An 18,964-nucleotide genomic window follows, 5' to 3' on the forward strand; every position below is an offset into this window, starting at 1 on the left:
AAATCGTAATGCCTTTGAGTGTAATTAAAATTCTCGTTTACTAGATAATTGCAATAACCCTTTTCGTTATAATATTCACAGCCTGCGAAGTGTGTGAAAGATGCGAAGGTTAAGTTCCGGCCGGAAAAACCAGCCTGGGGAAAAAGTCTTATTCGAAGTTATAGCCGCAAAGAGAAATGGAAGTAGGGGTTGAAGGAGATGAGGGAAAAAAAGAAAGAAAATGAGAGAGAGAGAGAGAGAGAGAAAGAGAGAGGGAGAAGAGCGGGGTAAGAAATAAAATGTACCCCTAGTCGTGGTTCTATCGTTCTTCTTTTCCGTCAGTTCTCCATGCAGTGGAAGTAAGATGCTGCTAGTAAAAAATTGGGTTTATTTTGCCGCTCGCTCTTCTCTCTGACTCTCTTTCTCTCTCTCTCTAATTTGCACCACGCCTCAACTTAGCCCGGGTCTGGCGCTCTGCAGTTCTAATTTCCTTGGCACACCCTTTCCAAAGCTTGGATATTTTCTCGTTATTAACGGTGAAAGTTTGAAAAAAAAAGAAAAAAATAGTTAAACGGTTATTTTATCGGACTTTTGCATAGCTGTTAGATACACTTGAAACACAATAAAGGAGCTTGCTAATTTTCGAACAGGTTTCGCGTCGGCTCTGATAAAACGATTCTATTCACCATCGAATAATATGCGAAAATCTCGATATCCACACAAGGCGTTTCGGATGAAAATTCAAACCAACTTCGATAAGGGAGAAGAAAAAATTAGGCCTCTATCCTCAAATCTTACGGTATTATGTTACGATACTTGAGTGTTTACTTCGTTCTTGTTTTCTTGAAGATTATTGGAACGAGCCAAAATTAACTTGCACTCAGGCGGGAAGGGCACGATCACTTTTCGTTGCCCAAGAGTATCCGGTGAGTACTACGTATTTTCAGTGATAACGAGAACCACCTTCGCATCAGATCGCATTTCCTGGTGACCAGAGATAACGAGTCCCCCTCGGCACTTCCGGTCCGTCATCCCGCCTCCGTTGCCATTCGAGGCGGAAAGTTCTTCCTTTCTTATAGTCCGGCGACGTGGCGACAAAGACGACAATAGAATAAAGGAACGAGATAGGCACTAGATAAGTTACTCATGCGATAGTCCCCGACCGACCTCACGTGCAACGGGCTGTAGAACTATTTTTTTATTTCCTCTCTACCGTTCCCGATCGTCTCTCCCTGTGGTTTTTTTTTTTCTTAAATTTTTTTTTTTCTTAAATTTTTTTTTTACTGAACTTGGCCAAAAATCATGACATTTATTAATTATGTACAATCAGTTCATTTTTTTACACGATTGAGTATTTGTAAAGTGATTATATTCGTGAGATACGGAGATTCCTTTAAATACACAGTAATAGAAACTGTATATTAGGATTATTGCGAACGAAAGAGTTTAGATATCGATGCCGCGGTTCAAATCTGTTATTCGAAATTTTTCTTAAATCTAGTGAAATCGTCCGATTTTACTCTACGACGATTCATTTTATTCATAGTATGATTTTCTTATTCGTTGATCCTTATCAATATCGGTGCAACCTTGTGAAATCAAATAATTAACGATGGCGATATGATAAAAAAAAACTTGCGTTTTGGTGAACTTGTGGAAAATAGTTTTCTAAACAAAATGAAACATCGTAGAGTGAAATCAAACAAATTTACTTCATTTTTAATCATTTCGAAGTGATTTAAGACAATCCAGCATTTTCCGGTTTTGTATTATTATTATTATTATTATTATTATTATTTTCTTATATTAGAGATCATCTAAACTAACGAATACAATAATTCGATAAATACTCAGTGTATGAATATCCCGGAATAAAATTGACGAATACTATTGTTTTTCAATCAACCAGCTAATCTCCGTAATTTAAGTGCATGCATATGTCGGGGAGTTTTTTTTTTTTGTTTTTTTTTAAATCTATTACACATATTTTTGTATAACCATTTATGAACTTCGAGTGATGTAGGATGAAAATGAAGAATCTGAAAAGTGGAAAATTGTCTTCCGTTTCTACCGGTGTTTTATTTTTAGTCGCAGATTATCTAGGATAACCGTAATTATAAGTGTTTTTGCTAATATCGGATACCGGGAAAAGTCCCTCGGGTGGAAATTGCTAAATCGATCTCTACGTTAGATTCGGATTTAAAGGAAAAAACCTTGGCGCGATGTGAGTAATACAAAAAGTTGTTACAATTCTGCAGAAAGTTGGCACAATAGGCGCGGCTTATTTCCTACGCTTTACAACAGATACCTGATCCATACAGAGAATGCCGGTGAAATCCAATTCTGCAGAGAAGCAACCTGAGGCGGGTATAAAATAGTAAAGTTTGGGGTCCGGGTAACGCGAGTTTCACTACGAAACCGGAGGGGGATCAGCGATATTTATTTAAGGGTTTGATCTTGGGTTTCGGCGGGGCTCCTTAATTTACCCAGATAAATCCCTTCGCGGTGCCTCGTTGAGCCAGCCACCCTCCGCCTTATCTCCCTTCTTGGTTTCGCCATGGCCCTACTACCTATAAGCCATTCTCTTCGTTACGCCGTGGGTATACGGAAATTCGGAAGTACGCCTGTCATTCTATTTACACTCTACAGCTGTACTGCGCGTAATATACACGATATTCGAGTTTCGAGTTCCTTTTTTCACTGTCAAAGAAAAATGTCTGCCGATGCAATCGGCATAAGCTTCTGTTGTAATATAAACGCCGTGCCAAGTATGGCCAAGTATGGCCAAGTATGGCTGCATCATATAATATTCTACACTTGCGCACAACGATCTGATGTACGGAAGCATTTCAGGCAGGCATGTATAAACACGCACACACAGGCATATCCGGGATATTGGTTGACAGTTAAAAAGTGTACGTACGTATCTGTTGACCACTTCCGCATCAGCGTAATTTATATGCCTTGCACAGAGATTTTCCGTTCGCTGTATAGGCAACTTTCGATGTCACATTGCACGCGATTATACGGTATATTTTAATTATCACGTTCTATCCGGTTTGCGCGACGTTTTTAAAATTAACGCTGTTGTATAATTCTTATAAATTTTGGGGGAAAAATTCAGCGGATCAGAGAGACTAATATTTTACAGTAAATGTATATGCACCAGTATGGATAAGAGACGAGACGTTAAAATAAGAGTGTGGAAAAATTGCGGCATTTCTTTGTTGCTAATCGTCGAGTCTTACGTTCGTATACGAGTTGCACGTAGAGTATACTTGGTGAGTTATAACAAGCACGCGCGTAAAGAATTGCAACATTTCAGTAAAACTATTATCCCCACCGGTGTTCCGCGTGGCAAGGTACATCATAAGTGCAATGTGCAGAGAAGATATGGATGTTGTGCCTATACCAAACACGCGTTTAGAGCAAAGTTTAAACTTGACGCCGTACTTCACCGCCATGTTGGTGTGTGCGGTGCAGTGATCGCGTTTGTGTGCGTGCGTCTGTGTGTCCGTGTACGCGGGTATGAAATTACATTTTAATCTAAAACGCGTCTGCCTCGCATAATTCAACCTGACAGACGCTGCCTGGCTGCAGGCTTAATAATACGAGAAAGTCGGGGGGGCAGGAAACGAATCCCATTTTTCCCTGCAACAGCTCTTTCTGCATGCATACTACAATCGCACAGCCTGCGTGTGTATTCTCTCTAATCGTAGTAGTATCTTGTGTGTCTCTTTTCAGGGACAGATCGGGGCCACGTATATTTTTTACGTCGATTTCATCGAAACTTGAAAAATAATTTGGAAAAAACGAGATGGTGGAAAAGAAATAAAATTGTGTAGGAAACAAAACTCACATTTACAAGTGTTACAACCGAGAAAATGAACTTTTTTGTTTTTAACGAGGTGAAATTGTATTTTCGCATTTTTATCACTATGTGGCTTACGTAGTTTTCTGATCTTTAAGCTCCGGATTTAAAGTTCTCCTATCATATTGTATATATATATATATATATATATTTTTTTTAACCAAGAATGTACGCCCGGACGACGAAAGTTAAGTGATAACGATGTATTTATAAATATATATGGGTATATCTAAAATGAATCACGCGGTGGAATTCGTCGTGTTTCTGTAATACATACATTTTTAACATTCTAATTTTAATCACATCATTAGCAGAAAACCGTAAATATAAACGTGGAACCTGAAGCGAGAAACTGAATAGCATTAACGATCTGATAAGAATTTATTTTTACAAAGGGTCGAAAAAGAGGCAGCAAATATTCGTGCATATTACTGAAGTCTCTGCAGTGTTTTACGGGTACGCGTTGTAGTTTATCTTGAAAAAAACTCCACAGTGGAATTGGATCGGAGACTTTTTTTTTTTTTTCTGCCCTTTATTTCTCTATAGGTTCGTTTGCGCGGAACCCGATAACGAGCAGCAAAAGAATGGTTGAAAATATGGAGGATGTAACATCGCGATAAACGAGCTAACCACACACTTACGATATTCTTTTGTTTCAATATTACCGCAATATTCTCGTCAACGAAACATGTATTAAAAACCTTTTTGTAACACCTGCGTGGGAAATTCAACTTTGCGCACCGAAAAGTATGCGCGAAGCGCCCGATTTTCATACACTTTAATTACGATACAGTTTTCAGAGCTAAACTAGCACCATCGGACACGATGAGTCGTGACTACGATCCCGTCCACTGTGTTGCAGCAACGTGTCTACTTTTAGATTAGACTACCACGGTTTCAATTTTCTCGAGTCGAACTTCCCATTACATGTGTTATAAAAAATAGTGTACGTTACGCGTGCGCAAAGTGTGTGATTCTTGCACTTGTATCGTAATATACCTATTCTCGCTCGCTCGTTAGGTCGAACCGCAATAACATGTATATTTTATGTACGACACAGATTACAGTTATTGGTAGTTACAGTCGTCCTCGGATAACTTTATAATTAAATCAATTAACATATTGTTTCATTCCATATTCAACGTGTAATTTTTCTGCATGAAACACGGGGGAAATTTCGAATTTAAATTCGCAATTGTATTGTTAGATTGACGTCGAATAACCGTTATATCGTCACACATGCACAGAGATGTCTGCAATGTGAATACGTTTTGAGAAAAATGAACAAAGCTTCACGTTAATTTTACATATGTATAGTTACGCTTTTGAAATTCTATCTCGATGAAAATGAAAAAAAAAAAAAAAAAAATTTTGACGACGTTTACAGCTTACGATTAACAGAAATTGAGCGAAGAACAGCGCGATGTACAATTGTTACGGCTTGCGTCGTATATCCACCAAGTTCAATCGCATTTCTAAAAACACTTGTTCCGACTACAACATTATTTTATTTCGTAATTATTCCTGCGGTGTGGATTAGGCGAAAAACCGCAACCACGGATTGCCTTTCCCCCGTTCTTCGTTTAATATAAAGCCTATTATTCCTTGGAACAGTAATTTCACCATCTAACAGTTTATGAAGTCATCGAGTATATCTGCCTATAATTAAACCTCGTGCAATTTTTTTATGTGTACATTAGACAGTATCAAAAAAATCGACGATTTTCTTTTTTCGAAATTCCAAACGACGATCAAAAGTGCTGTCCAAGTTTCAGCTCTTTATATTAATATTTAGAGATGCCTCATCGCGATTTTCTATTTCCTATTCAAATAACCTGGGAAATTTTTTTTTTAAGTTTGGAATTTTATAACTCATCAACGCATTATTGTACTGATAAGACCAGGATTCATTTTTTTAGAGAACGAAACGCTCTGCGAAAAGGCTCTCTTATAATATAATGATAAATCTACTCTTTCAAATGTTACTTACGGCCCGTGTTGGCCTTTGACTTTAAATATTTAAATGGGAAATAGAAAATCGCGACGAGGCATCTCTGAATATTAATATTAAGAGCTGAAACTTGGACAGCATCTTTTTATCGTCATTTGAAACAATATTTTCGACTAGAATTTTGAAATAAATAGTCGTTTGTTTTTTTATTTTTCATACAGTCTAATGTACATACATGTGTATGTATACCTATGACGTGACACCAGGTTGTAAATTTTTCCCCATGTTAGAAACTCGATCAGGCCTTTCCCTCGAGTTTGATCAGGACACCGCAGTAAACCCGCAACAGCCACCGAATGGCAGATGATAAAATATCGACCCTCACGTTAAGCGTATCCATCAACCTTGATCCCCATTGAGATGTCAGCTTGCCAGAACTCTCGCCTTCGTCCGTGGACTACAGTATCTTCCAATACGAGCGATATATATCCTCGCGGAATTATTTTCTTCCCCCCCCCCCCCTTTTTTTTCTTCTTTTTCCGTAGATTTTACGAAAACGACCGTGATACAGCGAGATGCGTAAATAAAATAAGATATGCCAAGATTTTCAACGTTTGAAGTTTTTTAATTTGATGCGTCAAGTTCTTCGAACGACATTTATTATACATTTAGGATCGAAACTGCATGCACTCCACGATTCTTTCTCCCCGTAAAGTCTAGACCGCGTAATGTATTCCTATTCGTTGGGCTGTTTTGTTCTTTCGTTCGGGCCAATTTTGTATTTTTTTTATTCTTCTTTCCCACCCCACGCTGAACTGCAGACCAAATATTCCAGTGACAATTCCGTGTTTCGATTGCGGCGCGAGTAGGTACATTAATTATTTCGGACTAGTCTTTATGCCCTATACAAACTACCTATATGCATAGTTGCGCAAACTTGCAAAACTCCACCTTTGTATGTCGTTGGTTAAAAATAGCTTATGTAGACACGTAGGTATACAGATACTTTATAACGCAGAGTGTCAAAGTTTACTCGATTTTTATATTCTTCTCGGACGGTAGGTAGAAGGTGCCTGCCTCATTCCCCATGTAGCCTCACCATCTGTCCCCGTGTTGTAAAACCGTCGTGATACAACACACGAGGAAGTAAAGTAATTCTTTCGTATTCCCCGGAGAATATGTTACCGAAGATTGTTTGTATGTATTAAGGTGTACACAGTGATACGGTGGAAAAACTTTGGTACTCCTAAACAATTCCAATTTTTTTCGTTGAAATAAAATTTTCTCATTTCTTTCATTGCATGGAAGAACGCGGTGCGCTCGCCTTGAATAATATTACGACAAAAATACTTTATCATTGTTTGTTTTTTTGTTGGTTTTTTTTTTTTCTTTATCTCGGTAATCAATATTTATATCGTAAGACAAATTTTTATCGGTCGTATAATTTATCGACGAATGTTCCCATCCCGCGTTCGCAATTTTTCATATTACAAACTGAATGTGGAAAAATTTTTAGTACAGCTTTCAACGAAAATATACCGTAGTCAATGTTTGTACTGTTTCTGGTTATTTCGAATCTCTCGAAGATTGCGCGATCGGATTTAAGATGAGAATTGGTCGACGCTGTTCAGGGATACGAAATATCGAAGAAGTTGCTCGGTTGTGATACGATAAATATTGAAGAAGCCTCAATATACGCCATCGCATTATAAATATATATATATATATATATATATATATATATATATATATGTGTATATACCTGCAGTACAGCGTTCGATAGAAAACAGCTCATCTATATGCGAACTCAACCTCTAACTGCCGGTCGGTTGCTGCCAGAGAACCGAGTATGTACGTACTTTATTCTAAACTCTATAACCGGGCTTCTTTCTCTCTCGTAAATTTATTCGCCTAAGGGAGCCTGAAATTCGTCGGGGGTTGGAAGGAAAGAAAGAAACCAACAGAATTCACTGGTCTCTTGTATTTCGCTGAAAATTCACCTATTACGTACACGCATGCCATACGTTGCGAGGACTTTGAGACGCGTTTTAGGAATAGCGAAACTCGTTGGTAATAAATTCGTTATTCCTAGTTTAATATATAAAAAAAAACAAAAAAGAAATAATTTATGTACGTGTACGTAAACAAGAAGTATGCGAATAGCTGAAATTTCCTTTTCCATCTCTCGGGAACGGTGAACTCGATGTTTTCCAGGGCTGCAACGTAACCCAAAACCAGAATCGAGTTCTTCCTTCTTTCGTACTTTCTTCCTTCGTTCCTTCCTTCCTTCCTTCCTTATTTGCTTCCTTCCTTCTGGTTTCTCTTCGTCCTCGACGACGCGTCCCGGGTGTCAATGGATTATGGCCGCCACGTTGCAGTTCCCGGTTCCCAATTTTATGGCCCGGAGCCAAGATGTTGCCCAACATTTTCGGGACGCCGGTTAAGCCACGGCCGCACTTCAGCTCCGTATCCGAAACGTACGGAACTCGAATCGTACGTCATATATTTCTACTGACACGCGCATATAAGCTTCTCGAGAGTTTAGGATCAGCCGGTATTAAACCCGTCGAAACCCACGAGCCTTATTTTCCTCTTTCCTCTTCTCACAAACCGTTTTCAAAAATTATTATCGATAAATGTAATCGTTCTTGCAAGACTTGTTTATCTGCGAAATTAATTTACGCGAACGTTAACGCGGCTAATTGGATCGAAATACGACTCGAATGTATTCCTGAAAAAATTCACTCCGTCAACTGCCACGATGTTGTAATAATAATACGTCTGCGAATCAGTTGAACCCCGCCGCGCGGGAACAATTAGGAAAACATTGCGTGACAATTTAGATAGCGAACTGCAAAAGGTTGTGGGTGTATTTTTTATTTATTTTTTTTCACCCACCTTTCTCTCTTATTCTATATTGGTTTATTTTTTTTCTTCGCCTCTCTTTCTCGCCGTTTATCAGGGATAACCGTCAAACCTGCGTGATTGATGGTTTCGTGAAGCGATGCATTAGACGGAGGCCCCGGTGTGTGTTTGGGCTCGTGGTTATTGCGTTCTTTCATTAGATTACTCAATTATTTATACATACGCACACGTACACACGTATGTAGGCATACGACGTACCGGCTCTTCAATAACTTACGGCTGTCCGTTATTAATTATCAACAAGCTTGCAACTATGTGAAAATAAATTGCGATCCGGAAGTGCGTACGACTCGTTGTGTCGTGCATGGAACTTCAAAGAAATCGATATGCCGCGGCAAACGTAGAATGACATTCATTATGAGAAAATAATGACGTATACGACCCGTTCGAATCAATTGTGTATAATATATACGTATAACGTACCAAGGATACGTCGCGGTATTCCTCGAATATGTGTGAAAATTTTCGCAATACCCTAAATACGTCGCGAATAATGTACAGTAGGTTGTCTCTGACGTCAGGGCTTAAGGGCACTCGAGACGCCCCCCTTCACGGTTATTCCACGATGAAAATCGGAACAGGAAGTCCTCCGGGATAAAGTGGCTTAGCTAAGAAAGCGTTTTCGATTACCTACCTCGGATCTCGAGTTCATCCTCTGCATCTTCACGAACGTGACGTATATAAAAGGAAATCCGGACAGAGGTAGAGAGAGAGAGAGAGAGAGAGAGAGAGAAAGAGAGAAATGAAATATTGTTTTCTTGCCTCTTCAGCTCTGCAGCGCAGGCTTTCAGAGACGAAGAGAAATTCGAAAGACATCATCTGAAACTAAGTAAAAAATTTCATCTCTTCTCAAGTTTCAGAATGGATTTTCAAAAACGCTGTCAACTTTGATATGAATCTCACGCAAATCTTGAATCACGATCCGTACGACGATGTGGGTGTATAAATTTGTTCCCGTCACACTGCAGAGAACGCGAGACGCGGCCGGAATTTTATGCCCTAGTAAGAAGCGTTTCTCTTCAATCGATCCACACGTTTTTTTCATTTATTAATAAAAACTTGAGCCGTTTGTCACGAAGTGTGTATTTCAAACGCCCGTCACGATCTGCGATCAATCATATCATTGCTTTCCAAACTTTACGCACACGGCGGCTTGTGTTTCTGCAAACACACAAGCGGTTCGCCCTTCTGTCGAAGTACGCCCTATTTATTAGACGTGATGCGAAGAATGGAAAGAGATATCACACGTAAAGTGCTGAAAAATTCTAAACTCATCGAGGGGTCATCAGAGGTTGACAAATATTTGATTATTTACTTCGAATGTTATCGCAGCGTTGACAAACATTAACCAGCTTGTATAACAAATTGTCCGACAATAGTCAATATTTGGCTGGGATATTATTATCGAGCAGACGTATTGTACATGCATGTACATATGTATACGGCTGTGTAAAACTGTGATGTACAGCTGACAAACGATATCAACGAATTATCTCCAGTCATGTGTAATAAATATATATTAATGTAAACCGAGCATGATCAATTACAATCTCTTCGACTCCTTCAACATTTTACAATATTATTATTATTATTATTATTATTATTATTATTATTATTAATTTCTTTTTTTCGTTATTTGCTGTCACTTCAACACGGTTGCTTTATACTTATTTCACTGATGCATCTGAGAGATGAGCATAAATTGCACAGATATAATTCAATTCTGCTTTCCACTCGATGAATGATCTTTCAGTTTCATTGTCAGTTTTATTACTTTGCCGGCCAATCACGCGCATAATGATTTTTTTTTTTTTTTCGTTGAACACTTGTATCTTGCAAGATTTTTTTCGTGCATATTAAAAACTTGGTAGAATGAATCAATTGAATGGACAAAGTGTTCGGGTTTTTTAATTTTTGTTTTTTTTTTATCCGAGACTGGCGTACAGAGTTTCAGTCCGATCCTTTAACAATACGATCGTATTTTTTTTTTTTTTTTAAACATCCATTGATTTTGAAATTTTTCGTCTGCTTCAGACACGAGGAGCAAGCAGCCAGCTTTTCGAGAACCGCATCTGCGACCATCAAAAATCGAGGTAAGTTGAAGATTACGGCTGTGCATCTACTACAGCGAATCATAGGCGATAAAAAATCATGACCGCATACTTGTTATATCATAGTTTTAAGCTGGCTAACGCTGAAAGTGTCTAACAAAATTTTAACAAAAAATCTCATTCGCACCATATCAACGTGTAAATCGGCGCCGCTTAATTTTGCCAAGCAAAACCTGTTTGCTGCCAACTATGTGCATCTATATATATTCTTTATAAGCTTGTATCAGTGTATACCTCTCTCTCTCTCTTTTTCTTTCTTTCTTTCTTTCTCTCCTTCTCGACCCGCATCCCTTCTTTAAAATCCACGATGCGCCGAGCACCTTCATATATCTTACTACTGTACGATCGTATAGTAAGGCGACGTAACCAGTATAATAAACGCAAACACACACACACACACACACACACCCGCCGATTTACATATGCTTGTCTGACTTTTACATTAGTCGCTTTATCGCAACAAATATTATATTTCGCACAATCAACTACATGCGAAATAATTATTGCACTCTCAACTCGTATCTTGAGATTATAAAATACAGAAGCATTAAAATTACAGGTATCTAATTGCATGTAAGAATAGGAAAAAAAAAAAATAATTGGAACAGTTCATCATTCTTTACGTGAAATCAGTCTCCCTGTTTTGCGACGCCAGCATAAAATTTTTACCGGTACGTCGTTCGTTCCTAAATATATAATTTATGCACTGACGGTAGAAGAGATTTGTCAAATGGGTTATGTAACAGTTAAAAAAGAAAAAAAAATAAAGTCATCGGCTAACGGCTCGTGACTGGCTTTTATGGCGACAGCGTGTATTGTATAATAATGCGTGCAATATGGATATCGAGTTCAAAAAACTCGGGACGGAGAGATCGAGACGCAGGGTAAGGAATCGTCCCTTCCGCGACCTCGTTTACTCTCGTTTGCTCTCATTTTTTCCCTCCCAGCGAGTAGCTGTGTGTGTGTATAGTGCGTGCACAGGTTACGTCACGAGGCGATGCGAATCGATCCTCGCATCTTTCGTATGGCGCTTGAGTATCTGCCCTTTCGACCCTTCGCTAATCTCCAGGGGACTTTTGGTCTCGGGTCACAGTTTAGGGTCGACAATTAAACGTGTGCGGTGTCGCCGCGTGGGTTTTGTGCGCTCGGTCCGTCATGGGCTTGATTTCCTTAATATAAGATTGAAAACGAACGTCGGCGGTCGGCCAGAGAGCGTCGAGCTCGTTGTTATAAACTCAACGATTGCGAAGCGCGAAGACTCGGTTCGAGACGACGACACCGTTTCAATGAAAAAATACCATGCATGTACGAATGTGGAGAGGGGCGATTATCAAAATCTTAAAGAATCGCGGATTTTGCCATATTTGTTTGTTTCTTTCTTCTCGCTCTTGTTGCCTAATTTCGACATCGCGTGTCCTCGACCGATTTTTCTTCCTACTTTTCGTTTTTATTTTAGCTCACAAAGAGACAAAGGTAAAGAAAATTAACGAAATCGTCGTTTCGTGAATCTTATGCAGATTTTATGAAAATTAACACTTTGATACATCGCATGGGTTATACTTGACAGTGAAATTTATGTCACCGTAGGTGTAGAGTAAACTTTTGAACTACGTAACAAATTCACCATTGAACGAATATATTGAAAAACTAAAAAAAAGAAAAAAAAAAAAAAAGTTCGCAGGCATTGACTGTGTCGCTATGTACGTTTATCCCAATCGTATTTAAAAAACAAACACTTGAATTCCCACGAATTCAATTTCAAAAAAATTTTTCTTCATATAATCAACAGAAATTTATCTTGACACATTTTTTACACGAAATAGGTGTACAGATACCTATTTATGTACGTGTAATACACGGCATACTCAAATTTACTCATATTTACAGTATACTGTCCTGTAACGCGACTACCTCCAAACGTATGTACATGCGTAATACGTTATATACCTGTACGTATATTTATACATACACATGTATGTAATACAAAGTTTTGTGGGTGGAAAGTTGGCTCCGTGTATGTTTTGTTCGTCGTCGATTCATCGTCAATAAGACAGAGATGTAGTATGATCTATGGAAGAAGAGAAATAGGAGGGAAACGTTAATGTAATACAGATGCAAGGGAGCTTTCATAGAATTGAAAGTGTGTCGCGACGACGGTGTAACGACCCACACGGCACGAAATATGTCAGAAATATTTCCGAAATGTTACAACATTTCAGATTCATTACATAATTTCAGGAATATTTCTGAAATGTTTCTGAAATATGTCAATTGCAATATAACATTCCCAATATTTCGGAAACCTTTCAGAAATATTTCAAATGCAATATAACATCACTGGTACCTTCGAAACGTTTCAGAAATATTTCAAATGCAATATAACATTTTCGATATTATAAATATATTTCAGAAATATTTCAAATGTAATATAACATTTTCGATATCATAAATATATTTCAGAAATATTTCAAATGCAATATAACATCACTGGTACCTTTAAAACGTTTCAGAAATATTTCAAATGCAATATAACATTTTCGATATTACAAATATATTTCAGAAATATTTCACATGCAATATAACATTCTCGATATTATAAATACATTTCAGAAATATTCCAAGCGCAATATAACATCACCGGTACTTTCGAAACGTTTCAGAAATATTTCAAATGCAATATAACATCACTGGTACCTTCGAAACGTTTCAGAAATATTTTAAATGCAATATAACATTTTTGATATTATAAATATATTTCAGAAATATTTCAAGCGCAATATAACATCACCCGAACTTTCGAAACGTTTCAGTAATATTTCCGTTTATGTGTGTATACATAAGTATTTTTCATAAAATTTGTCATTTTTCAAATTTTCCATAATGGACACGTGCATAAAGTTTTTCAATATTTATACCTTTCATAAAGTTATGGATCTTTAATGATTATGCATACTGAGCTACGTCCAGTCAAGAAGACCGAAGTGAAGATTTTTTGACGGAATACGAATTGGGCGTCATAATTCTCATTTGTCTTGTTGAATCTACCAATTTTCTCGAACAATATCTCTTAAGGGACAACACCACTGTGACGGCTTCAAAAAATCGATTTTTTGAAAACCATCTCGAAAAATCTAGAATACATTTAAGAATAGAATGCCGTTGGTCCCAGGTCGAAAAAATAATTATTTTGGGAGATATAGGAGATATGGGAGATGCCAAAGGGACTCGTGAGAACGGGTCCGAAAGTGTGGTCCACACCGAATGCGTGTTTACTTTAAAACCAGTATAACATTGACCAGATACTTCCAAATTCCAATGTTTAGAATATTCAAGTATTGGACGTGGTGGTTTCGAACGCCTTAAACGGATACATATAAATATTCGTTATTTACGTCTGAACTATATAAGAATAAACAAGCAGTGTTTATATTTTAACTAAACAATTCATCAACAATTAACATTCCTTTTTGATTCCTGGGTGACCGGTTTACACTAATTGTAATATTATAATATTTATTCACATTCTTATTCTACGTATATGTTTATTAAAATTACCGTCGTACTTATATTAATTCAAATTAACGCGCCTTATTTATTCGCGTTTTATCCGCGAGTAAGCGCTGAAAAACCCTAAAAATATGGCATCACGTCGCATACTCGAGCGCGAGTGTCGAGCGTCGCGCGCCAATTTTTCGCGCATCACCGTCGCGCAGCGTCGTGCACTCTTCCATCCTTCATTCTCGAGCTTTCTTGTTCTTTCGCACCGCGTTTCACAGGTCGTTAGATACCACGGATCTCTTGAGAAAATTACAGAAACCCACGTGGCAAGAAAAGTGGATATTTGGTAAGTAAATGTTTAATTTCCAATAAAAGTGTAGAGGATTAGACCAAAAAATATCCTCAGCTACTTGGCATAATTACATATTTACGTGCATATTTGCTATGTACGCGGTTCTGCAGTTTGCTTGCTAAATCGGCTATCCTTGGCCGCCACGTGTTGAATGGTATGCAATTGAAATACCGGCTTATGTGTGAACAGAAAGTACTATACTGCTTATAATTTTTTGTCAAGCTGTGAATTAAATAAAATAATTACGATCGTTGACTTCCCAACTATGAAACATCTATAATATTAAATCTTTTTATAGTTTACTCAACAAGGTTATTTCCTAACCGCAGTTGACCTCTCACGAGTGAGTACTCGTTTGCTTTTCCACAGAATTGAAAAAATCATGCTACGTATTTGAAGGATAACTTTTTGTCAGAATAACTTTTCCTTTGGAGAATCATTGTGATCTGGATGAACTAAGAGTGTTTGACCAAATATTTAGAAAAAGTCAGAAATAGTGGAAATTGTGTGTGGAAATTTCTGGTTTTTTTCTCATATTTTTTGGTTAACAGATCTTCGTTTATCCAAATCAGAATGATTCACCAAAGAAAAATTCGTCCTGATAATTATCCTTCAAATTGCATAATGATTTTCCCCCTTGATGGAAAATCACACGATACGGCATAATTGCCTTATGCAGTATTAAATTATGCATATTCCGATATTCGTATAGTGTCGCGATTTATTAATAAAGGCTAATTTTAATTTATACTAAATTGTTGATCAATTGAAACTTGAAGATACGCCGACCGTTATCAAACTTCGGTTTACTTTTCACTAGTTAATTACTGATTGAGGCCTGTATATTCAAAACTGTACGTTTTTAACATTTTAACTATAATTATTATAGGATATTATTATGCATTATAATTATTTTTCACGCTATACATATAGACGGGCCCTAATGAAACACTTAGTGTATCTCGCTGGCCCAAATAGAACAAGGCTATTTCATAAAAAGCTGTATAAGGCATGTACAGAGCTCTGTATATACGTCCTATGTCAGCTTCAGTTTTATGCACATTCCTATCATTGTTGATTATAAAATAGCAGAATATACTCTCACAAAACATTCTGCTTATACGTTATTTCAATCTGGCGTATACCACCTTGAGCCTCGTGTAATCTAGCTTTAGTTAGAAAGATATCAGGCTAGGTGGAGACCGCCGATCAGTAATTACATGTTATTTGCTTTGAATCACACTCACGTATTTACAACTAAATCTTGAAACATCTGTAATAATTGCAGGAAAAGGTTGAGCAGCTGACAGTCAACTGTGTATTCGAAATATACAACATACGTTTTAGGTAAGACTATTATTAACCAATCATTTAGTTTATGTTTGATCAAATGATTGGGTAACCAGCTACCATTCGATTGGCAATCACACTAATCTAATATCAATAGTGGCATGACGTCCATATTTTCAGTGTATATTTTATGTTAAACAACTTAACTTTGCAGTCAACTGTATAGTAGACCCTGACAAACATTAGTTCTCAGACTGTTTTCAGAATAAACTTTTATTTTCCTGCACATCAAATGAGAAATTATTGACTGACCTTTTGTTATTCAAAGTTTTATGTTTGCAACATTGAATATTATACTTTATTATACTTGTATTATTTATGATATTTGATTTCAGAAAATGACACGTAAAAGAAAAAGTAACGACTGCTATTCAGATAGACATAAACGTCGACTCGTTGAACAACAAACTAAATTAAGTATTATTAGAATGAAGCACGTTAAGCACGTATAGTACGAAATGTAAAGTCGTGAACCAAACGCTTTTTTTAAAATATACATGAAAATAAGTATAGTTTTTTCTCGATTTAAACTTATTATTATAATATTATAATAATTAAATTATTTTTAAATCAATAATGCATATGAAAATATAGGTTATAATAATTAAGCTGATACAGGGCAGTATTTTGCTATACACCATATTTACTAGTATAGTAGTAACTATACGTAGTAACATGTACTACGTGTATTACGTAACATTTCTTCGTAAATATTGTGCAGAGCAAAAGACTGCCCTATATCAGCTTAATTATTATAGCCTATATTTTCATATGCATTATTGTTTCCAAAATAATATAAACATAATAATATAATAATAAGTTTATATTGAGAAAAAGACTATACTTACTTTCACGTATATTTCGAAAGAAGCCTTTGGTTCACGACTTTACATTTCGTACTACGCACTAGTATAGTATGTGTAGTAGGGTGGGCCAAAAAAAATGAGTATTTTTTTTTTTACTTTATACTCTGAAAATCGGTTGCTAGATACCTCTAAAGAATTCTCACCAAATATGAGCTCTTAATTTTGATAACAAGGTCCTCCGCTTTACAATTTTGCATTTTTTCCTGAGTATTAGAAACAAAAATTCATATCTCTTTGACAACTGTTCGTTAAAAAATATCTCCCCTCATATTCTTGTAGGAAATCGAACGCTCTACAAAAAAGGTCTCTTACAATTTTTTCGTAAACCTTACCGTTTAAAAGATATCAAAGCTTAAAGTTTGATTATTTTGAGAGAAATTTCTGTTTTGCTTATGAATTTTTTAACTCGCTTACAAAAAATTTTGATGAATTGCACAACTCATAGTTTTGTAGGAAATTAACTGCTCTACAAAAATGGTGTCTTATGATTTGTCGATTAAGTTAAGCGTTTAAAAGATATTCATCGTCAAACTTCGATGCATACTAATTTTAACAGTTTTTGATGAATAATTCGAAAAATTTCAATTTAATTTATAAGTTTCATGAAAATTTATTCCAATGTGAGTTCCTAAGAAAAGAGAAATGTTTTAAACTATTTTTCTTTAATTTTTTTAGTTCTATATAATATATATTTTTTAATTTTCAATTTTTAATATATATTTTTATACTATTTTTCTTTTATTTTTTTAGTTCTATATAATATATGTAACTATATATATATTATAATATATAGAACTAAAAAAATAAAAGAAAAATAGTTTAAAACATTTCTCTTTTCTTAGGAACTCACATTGGAATAAATTTTCATGAAGCTTATAAATTAAATTGAAATTTTTCGAATTATTCATCAAAAACTGTTAAAATTAGTATGCATTGAAGTTTGACGATGAATATCTTTTAAACGCTTAACTTAATCGACAAATCATAAGACACCATTTTTGTAGAGCAGTTAATTTCCTACAAAACTATGAGTTGTGCAATTCATCAAAATTTTTTGTAAGCGAGTTAAAAAATTCATAAGCAAAACAGAAATTTCTCTCAAAATAATCAAACTTTAAGCTTTGATATCTTTTAAACGGTAAGGTTTACGAAAAAATTGTAAGAGACCTTTTTTGTAGAGCGTTCGATTTCCTACAAGAATATGAGGGGAGATATTTTTTAACGAGCAGTTGTCAAAGAGATATGAATTTTTGTTTCTAATACTCAGGAAAAAATGGAAAATTGCAAAGCGGAGGACCTTGTTATCAAAATTAAGAGCTCATATTTGGTGAGAATTCTTTAGAGGTATCTAGCAACCGATTTTCAGAGTATGAAGTAAAAAAAAAAATACTCATTTTTTTTGGCCCACCCTAATGTGTAGTAACATTTACTACGTGTGTTACGTAACATTTCTTTGTAAATATTGTGTAAAGCAAAAAACTGCCCTATATCAGCTTAATTATTGAAACCTATATTTTCATATGCATTATTGTTCCCAAAATAATATAATTATAATAATATAACGATAAGTTTATATTGAGAAGAAGACTATACTTACTTTCATGTATATTTCAAAAGAAGCCTTCGATTCACGACTTAATATGGACATGAGTCTGTACGATTTTATAATGTATTTGAAAATAAATAACTTTGTAAGATACCTATATAATTAATCATTTTACTCAGATTCAGGACTTTCTTTATTACCTGAAAGATTTTTGAAATGTATTGTGGAATATATCAGAAATATTTTCACTATATCTTTCGGAAATGTTTCAGCAATATATCAGTCACCATTTTCAGATATATCGCTGAAAAATTTCTGAAATATATCGCGGAAATATTTCTGACATATTACCGAAATGTTTCTGACATATTTTTGACATATGTCAGCTATAAAACGTTAGTTATATATGCGGACATGGACATATTTCTGAAATGTTGCAATGGAACATAACATGTTTCTGATAAGACATTTCTGAAACATTTCTGAAATATATCGCGGATATATTTCTGACATAT

The 18,964-nt window shown here is 35.9% G+C and overlaps 1 protein-coding gene and 1 long non-coding RNA gene across 11 annotated transcripts in view; both read left to right on the forward strand.

Moving 5' to 3' along the window:
- The window catches only part of LOC124218085 (ankyrin repeat domain-containing protein 50-like), a 141,364-nt gene that overhangs the window by 86,040 nt on the left and 36,360 nt on the right, over nt 1-18,964 (forward strand). For all 10 annotated transcript variants that reach the window (XM_069134959.1, XM_046624484.1, XM_046624487.1 and 7 more), the window contains one exon: nt 10,761-10,819. The gene's annotated coding sequence lies outside the window, so the exon portion shown is untranslated. The remainder of the gene's footprint in view (nt 1-10,760; nt 10,820-18,964) is intronic.
- LOC138190789 (uncharacterized) lies at nt 14,523-16,652 on the forward strand. The gene is made up of 3 exons (XR_011176860.1): nt 14,523-14,681; nt 15,976-16,034; nt 16,373-16,652. It is a non-coding gene; the product is annotated as an uncharacterized lncRNA (long non-coding RNA).

Source organism: Neodiprion pinetum, chromosome 4 (genome assembly GCF_021155775.2).
Source record: "Neodiprion pinetum isolate iyNeoPine1 chromosome 4, iyNeoPine1.2, whole genome shotgun sequence".
Classification (NCBI taxonomy): Eukaryota; Metazoa; Arthropoda; class Insecta; order Hymenoptera; family Diprionidae; genus Neodiprion; species Neodiprion pinetum.